The sequence below is a fragment of the Telopea speciosissima genome, chromosome 4, assembly GCF_018873765.1.
Source record: "Telopea speciosissima isolate NSW1024214 ecotype Mountain lineage chromosome 4, Tspe_v1, whole genome shotgun sequence".
NCBI lineage: Eukaryota > Viridiplantae > Streptophyta > Magnoliopsida > Proteales > Proteaceae > Telopea > Telopea speciosissima.
This window is the reverse complement of record NC_057919.1, coordinates 34,527,700-34,534,766: the sequence shown is the minus strand read 5'-3', so window position 1 is coordinate 34,534,766 and position 7,067 is coordinate 34,527,700. Positions and strand designations below refer to the sequence as shown.

The window sequence follows — 7,067 nt, the reverse complement described above, 5'->3', positions numbered from 1 at the left end:
GAAACAAAAACTAATTTCACGTGTTGAGCAGCCTATATAGTTCAAGACATTGGTGATGGGGATGACTTAAGGGTCACATGTAGTAGTGATAACAGCAAAGCAAGATCAGGAAGCAGCAGAGGTTATCAGAAGCGGTGCGAGGATGGTGAGGAAGAGGTAGTTCAATTCAAGATGGCCGGTCAAGGCGCATGATAGACGTGAAAAGGCATCGCAATGATGAAGAACATAGCTTTCGAAGGGGAGATGATTATGGCCGTGATAGCAAACATGAGGTGGACCATAACCGCATGGCTGCAAAAGGGAGGGAAGATCCATATCACTCTTATCCTCGTAGTGACTGGGATATATCCTAGCTCAGCGCATTATTCACGCATGAAGGCTGAGGGTTTTGAGAAGCCAAAAGAGAGGGATAAATCTATTGTGGCTTGGCAAAGACGAGATGATGAGACACATGGGAGACGGGGGGAAAGATGAAGAGACAAGGAAGCATGAACGTGTTGAGGAAATGGGATCTAGACATAGAAGTAAGGTACGGGAAAGTGAGAGGAGTGACAAAGATGAGCATCTTCACACTCCAGAAAACGATTGGACAATGGTGATTGGAGGGGTCGTGCTGATACAGAGGTGGGACCAAGACTGAGGGAGAGAGATGATACTTTGACAAGTCGGCATGAGAATATGGATGATCCTCATTCCAAGAGAAGGAAGGATGAAGAACATCAGAGGAGAGGAGGGAAGAGGCTGAAAAGGAAGAAACCTTGCATGGCTACAGAGCTAGGGAACAGACCAACCGAAGAAAGAGGGAGAGGGATGATGTTCTGGACCAAAGGAGGAGGGAGGGATGAACAATCAAGAGGAAGAGATCGACCTGATGATCACCGTTCTTCTAGGCACAGAGATGAGAGCTGGCGACAGAGGGAGAGAGTTGACCGGCCGGCAAAGGCTCAAGCAACCCCATGAAGAAGGAAGGGGATCATCAAGGAGTGGCAGAGGTCTAGATCGAACACAAAATTTGTCCTGTGAATGTGAGGGCTAAAGGACGAGACTAAGGGTCTCGGATCTGATAAAGACTACCAGTTGAAGGATAAAAGGCAACTGAGTGAGCAAGTTAAGAAGTGAGACAGAACAGCTAGAGGATGAAACTCCTTCACAACATAGGGGACGTGATAATCGGAGCAACATGGAGGAGAGAAGCTCAAGGCATGAAAGGTCAGGTAGTCATAATGATCACCCTGTAAATGTTTCAGATCGACATCAATTGGATGCACAAGGAAAGACATAAAGATAGCAGGAGGAAAAGTAAAGAATATGAAGGAGGTGATCAGAAGGCCCTAGGGTCGGACCTGTCAAGCGGAAGCAAGAAAATAGCAGTGCCTGCTCACCAGAATGAGAAGTTATGATCCATTTTCTTATGCACTAACTGTCTTGAAGACTAGGAAAGCAAGACCCTCATAAAGTAGGGTGGAAAATATTTTCAACTTCAAAAAGGTAAATTCTTGCAGGGAAGATCGATGAGCTTAAGATTAGTTTGAAACAATCCCTAGCTTTTGTTTATTGTCTTTCTCAAAATCTCTCTTAAATAATCAACTATAAAGGAAAAAGGGTGGATGCATTGCAGTTCCTTTTTGATGAGTAAGTGGGGACCATGGTCTCATACATTGAAATTCTTTCTCTTGTTTATTGATATTTATCAAAGAGATTAAATTTGTTTAACTACATCAATCAAAAAAGGCAAGATTGCTAACAGATACAAATTTAACCGGTTGATCCTTCAGAGAAGTTGTTCATTAGCCAGGCGGCATCCCTACAGTAATGATCTTGATTAATAGGGGGGTAACTCTGAAGTTCTAATCCTAATGGACAGAAAATTCATACCCAGAACATCGAAAAATGTCAGGTACCTTAGGACTAAGTTGTGTAGGCTCTCAATTCACATTTTTAAGCTGCTATCTTGTTATGTTATAATGGCATGTTGTTATCTTCAGTTAATCAACTGCTATAGAATTTAAATATGTTAATTCAACCCACTGCTATTCCATTCTCGCCCAAGTGACATTGAGTTTTAACCTTGTGCAACCAGCTTTTAAACTTGGTTAAGCCATCCTAGCTAATGTTTTCCTTCTCTTTTTGGGGTGGGGAGTTGGTTGTGTGCCAACCAAATGTTTCTTAGCTGTTCGATATATCGCAAATTAAACTGAGAATTGAGGCCATGATTGCTGGTTTGGTTTAAGCTGTCGCAGTACGTTTTGGTCTTTTTGTCAACCCATTAGCAAGGTATTTTGTTTCGATCAGTAGTCAAAATCTGACTACACATGACAAAATATTGGTTTAAATAATGTATCTTTAGTTGCTATGTGATGAGCAGTTGACCTTTGATGATACTACTATTGCTGTCCTTGTAGAGGAAACTTATTTTTGGACTTCCAAGGTTATTGGATTGAGGTGATGATGTAAAAGCAACAGTAGTAAAACACTTGATCTTTTGGCCCCGACCATTTTAACACAACAATGGTAGGAAAGCTTTTATCTCAAGATTTGATTGTTTATTTCAGAAATGAATTCAGCTCGATTCAATCATATAATGGTATCCTGTTCAGAGTACCTAGAATATTTGTGTTGGCAAGATGACTAGATGGTGGCATGCTACCTCTCACAGCTATATACTGGATTGACTTAATGATCACAAACCACCGTACCAGTTGATGGGTTCATGCTGGACGATTACCTTGGGTGAAACTACCACAGGATGATTGGTACCATTTGATAGATTCCACTAGCCACTCTTTGGGCAGTGCAGTTAGAATACAATGATTGTCCAAATGGAAGTGTCTATCAGCACATCTTTTTGACTCAGCCCTTGGGGAGGGGGACCTGATAACTCCATTCCTGACCATAATTTTTTAATTCTAGGACAGGAAAAATATGGTTTGGGATTCATTCAGTTAAAATTCAGCATGGGTCATTGAAAAATATATCCTGGCACATATATAGATAGTAATAAGGGGAGGGATCTGCACTCTGCCAGTGTATTAGCATCTTCCAACCTAAGTCAATGGGCACACAGGAGGGAGTGCCCACGATGAGTAGTATGCTGGGGCCGGAGGAGGCCCTCATGGGTAGGAAGGAGAGCGTCTGAGTGGTAAGGAGAGAGAGAGAGTGAGAGGGCATGAACTACCAGCAGCGTGTATATCATTTTTCCATAGAAATATTAATATTTTATATGAATTACATTCACATATAGGAATATCCAAAAATTATGAAATATAAAAAAATACAGTAAAACACAAGTAGTACTACCAACGTACAAGATGCTTGAAAATTTCCCCCTCTTTGAAATACAATATATAAATATTTTTCAAAAATTCTGTACAGATCTGAATTACTCACAAATAGTACAGAAATTTACTTGTTCCTGACTTTATTCAGCCCCAAAGTAAACACACTTTGGGTACCTAAAAAGAAAAAATGTAAACTACATCTCTTAATGACATAGAAGCTTCCCTTTGCTACAGATCAAAGCTTTCTTATCATGAAAATTTTGGTTTCCTTCAGGTGAGCATGAGAGGCCTAAGTGAGCAAGAAAGTGGTAACATGTTGACATTAGGTCCCCCTGACTCTAATGATCCTGCACAGTCAAGGTCCTCAAGTGTGCTCTCCAAGAAGAGTCTTTATCACAAAAATGAGATTCCACAACAGCGTCACTCTTCAAGAAAACATAGAGAAGATGCTCCCTCAGATGATGACCAACAAACCTCGAGGAAAGGTCGGTCCAAATTGGAGCACTGGATAAGCCAGAAAGAAAGGGATGATAAAATACCAGTTCTCAGCCATCTTCTTCAAAGGCTGAAGAGACCGATAGGAATGACCCATCTTCCTTTGCCAGCAAGCAGCCAGATGGATCAACCAAGACAGTTGAGGCTGTTGATAACCAACCTCCCCTACGGGAGGGCAGAAATAGTGGTGGTTTGGAGTTCAAGGATTCTGATATTGGCTCTAAACCTGGCAACCGACTTGAGGCAGAAAAAGGCTTGGAGATGATCACCATATGGATACAGTTGCGAAACTGAAACGGCGGAGTGAGCGATTCAAACTTCCAATGCCTAGTGACAAGGATAGCAAGAAAAGACGGAAAGTGAACAGTTAGCCTGCAACCCAGACTGAAAGTTCTGCAAATACAGAAGTCAAACCAGAACGACACAGCTCAGAAACGAAGGTGGGTCAATATGGTTCAATGGTTTCTGATTCTGGATTTTTGCAGACCTCTGATCTTGTTGATTCTTTAACTTGGAAACTGAAGTTCTTACCTCTCAGCATTCCAACAGTTCTCATGGTGGCACTCTGTGTACCATTAGAGTTCGTTCACCTGAGCAATAATAGTCTATCTTTCTATTTACAATGACCATAATGTATGTATTAAAGATATATTAGGAATATATTAGTATTAGAATAAGAGAAGGATCTTCCATCCTTATCTCAACAGCACTTTAGGTAAGTAGTTCAGTTATATTAGGAATCAGTATCATAATCTTATGCAATCTTCAATGTATCTCTCTCAATCTTCCATGAATAGTATAATATCATATTGTAATCCTTTATTCTTGGAATGTGTATAATAGGTGATTGAGTTTCCAACATGTGGATTCCTTCACCCATATATACACCTACTATTATGGGTAAGTAGTATCTCTTATATTAGGTAAGTAATTTCTCTTAGGCCTATATATATGAGGTCTCTTCTTTGTAATCATTAATGTATGCAATAATAATGAAGTTCTGTTTAATATTGTTCTCCTACCATGTTCCATAATTTATCAGTTCTAATTATGGAATATGGAAGGAGAACAATATTAAACAGAACTTCATTATTATTGCATACATTAATGATTACAAAGAAGGAGCCTCATATATATAGGCCTAAGAGAAATTACTTACCTAATATAAGAGATACTACTTACCCATAATAGTAGGTGTATATATGGGTGAAGGAATCCACATGTTGGAAACAATCACCTATTATACCATTCCAAGAATAAAGGATTACAATATGATATTATACTATTCATGGAAGATTGAGAGAGATACATTGAAGATTGCATAAGATTATGATACTGATTCCTAATATAACTGAACTACTTACCTAAAGTGCTGTTGAGATAAAGATGGAAGATCCTTCTCTTATTCTAATACTAATATGTTCCTAATATATCTCTAATACTCCCTCGCAAGATGAGCGTGGATAGAAGAGAAACGCTCAGCTTGATTATTGAATTGAAAGGCCTACACAATCTGCAACACGCATGTGACTGAAATGGCGAGCGTCGGAAGGTGATCATCTTGGATGTTGAGGTCGTGGGTGCTCATAAGAGCTTGGTGTGGTATGATTCATCGGCCGAGATTGGGGTGCCCGCGCGTTGTAGGGCTGCTGCTGGTGCACAGATGAGAAAAGGACTAAGAAGAAATTGAGGTGCCGCGTTGTGGAGCTGTTGGCACAAGCGAGAAGGATTGGGTGCCGCGTTTGGAGTCGTGTGACAAATGGACAAGATTGAGAAGAGATTGGGGTGGTATGATTCATCGGCCGAGATTTTTTTTTTTTTTTTTTTTTTTTTTGTGTTGTAGTCTTAAGCCTTCTACCTGAGGCACGCCCCTAAAAAGGGACCTCAACTCAGGGCACGACTTAAGGATGACCGAAAATATATAATCAAAGAAAGTAAAATAATAAGGCAGAGATAAGAGGAAAAACAAAAGAAAGGTGGAGAATTTTGGATGCTTAGTATAACCGGGCCGATGGTGGATGGGTTGTTGTTTTTTTTTTTTTTTTTGTGATGAAGGGGAATTAGGCCATGATGGATGAGGTGGTGATGTAATTGCGGTTGCCAACGTGAGATTTCAAGAGGGAAGGGAGTAAAAACGAAAACTGGAAGAGGGAAGAATGGTGGATCGAGTGCTCATTGGAGATGAGAAGATTAATGAAGAAGAAGAAAAAAAAAAAAAAAAATGAATCTCTTGCTCGGTGGAGCTAGAGGCTCTTGATACCATATTAGAACTCATAAATTATGGAACATGGAAGGAGAACAATATTAAACAGAACTTCATTATTATTGCATACCTTAATGATTACAAAGAAGGGGCCTCATATATATAGGCCTAAGAGAAATTACTTACCTAATATAAGAGATACTACTTACCCATAATAGTAGGTGTATATATGGGTGAAGGAATCCACATGTTGGAAACTCAATCACCTATTTATATACATTCCAAGAATAAAGGATTACAATATGATATTATACTATTCATGGAAGATTGAGAGAGATACATTGAAGATTGCATAAGATTATGATACTGATTCCTAATATAACTAAACTACTTACCTAAAATGCTGTTGAGATAAGGATGGAAGATCCTTCTCTTATTCTAATACTAATATAATTCTAATATATCTCTAATAGCATGTTTCATCGTAGTGTATGTATACTGATTAATTGTAACGTTGGCCATGGAACTGCTTTTTTGGCATTGAATAGTGTTGTTTTATGAACCTGGAACATGACATGGCGTCTGTGATGCCATGAGAATATATAATGTTCCAGGCCTGGTCTCTATTATTAACAAGGCCAACCTTCAGAAAGCTGGTGTTGTCGTTGGAGGATGCCCGAGTTGGAACTCAACTGAAGTTTTGATGATTTGGTTTTTTGGATCAGGTCAGTTCACTTCAACGTCGGTGATCCCGTATCAACCCAACAACCAAACAGAGCTTCCTGGTGCAAAATGCATAATGAAACTCTAGAAGGTTACAGTGTTTCACAGGGAAGGAAAGGAATGAGAGACAAAACTAGCAGTGGCTATGTGTAGCTTTCCGACTGAACTTTAACACAGTTTTGAAACCTTGTGTAGAGCATAACCTTGAGATTGTCTTTCAATTTCTGCCCTTTGTGTTAGTCATTGACAAGCCCAAAGCAAGTAGAGGGATGGATCTTTATCCTCTCAATTACACTGCCCGTACTTAACGTCAAGTACATCTAACAGAGGAGGCAAAAATGACTATCCTACCCCCTGTCCGAACACAC

The 7,067-nt window shown here is 39.7% G+C and overlaps 1 long non-coding RNA gene across 1 annotated transcript; it reads left to right on the top strand.

Annotated features, from left to right (window-relative positions):
• Positions 1–2,429: 2,429 nt before the first annotated feature.
• LOC122657464 lies at positions 2,430–3,659 on the top strand. The gene is made up of 2 exons (XR_006332313.1): positions 2,430–2,511; positions 3,553–3,659. It is a non-coding gene; the product is annotated as an uncharacterized LOC122657464 (long non-coding RNA).
• The last annotated feature ends 3,408 nt before the right edge of the window (positions 3,660–7,067 follow it).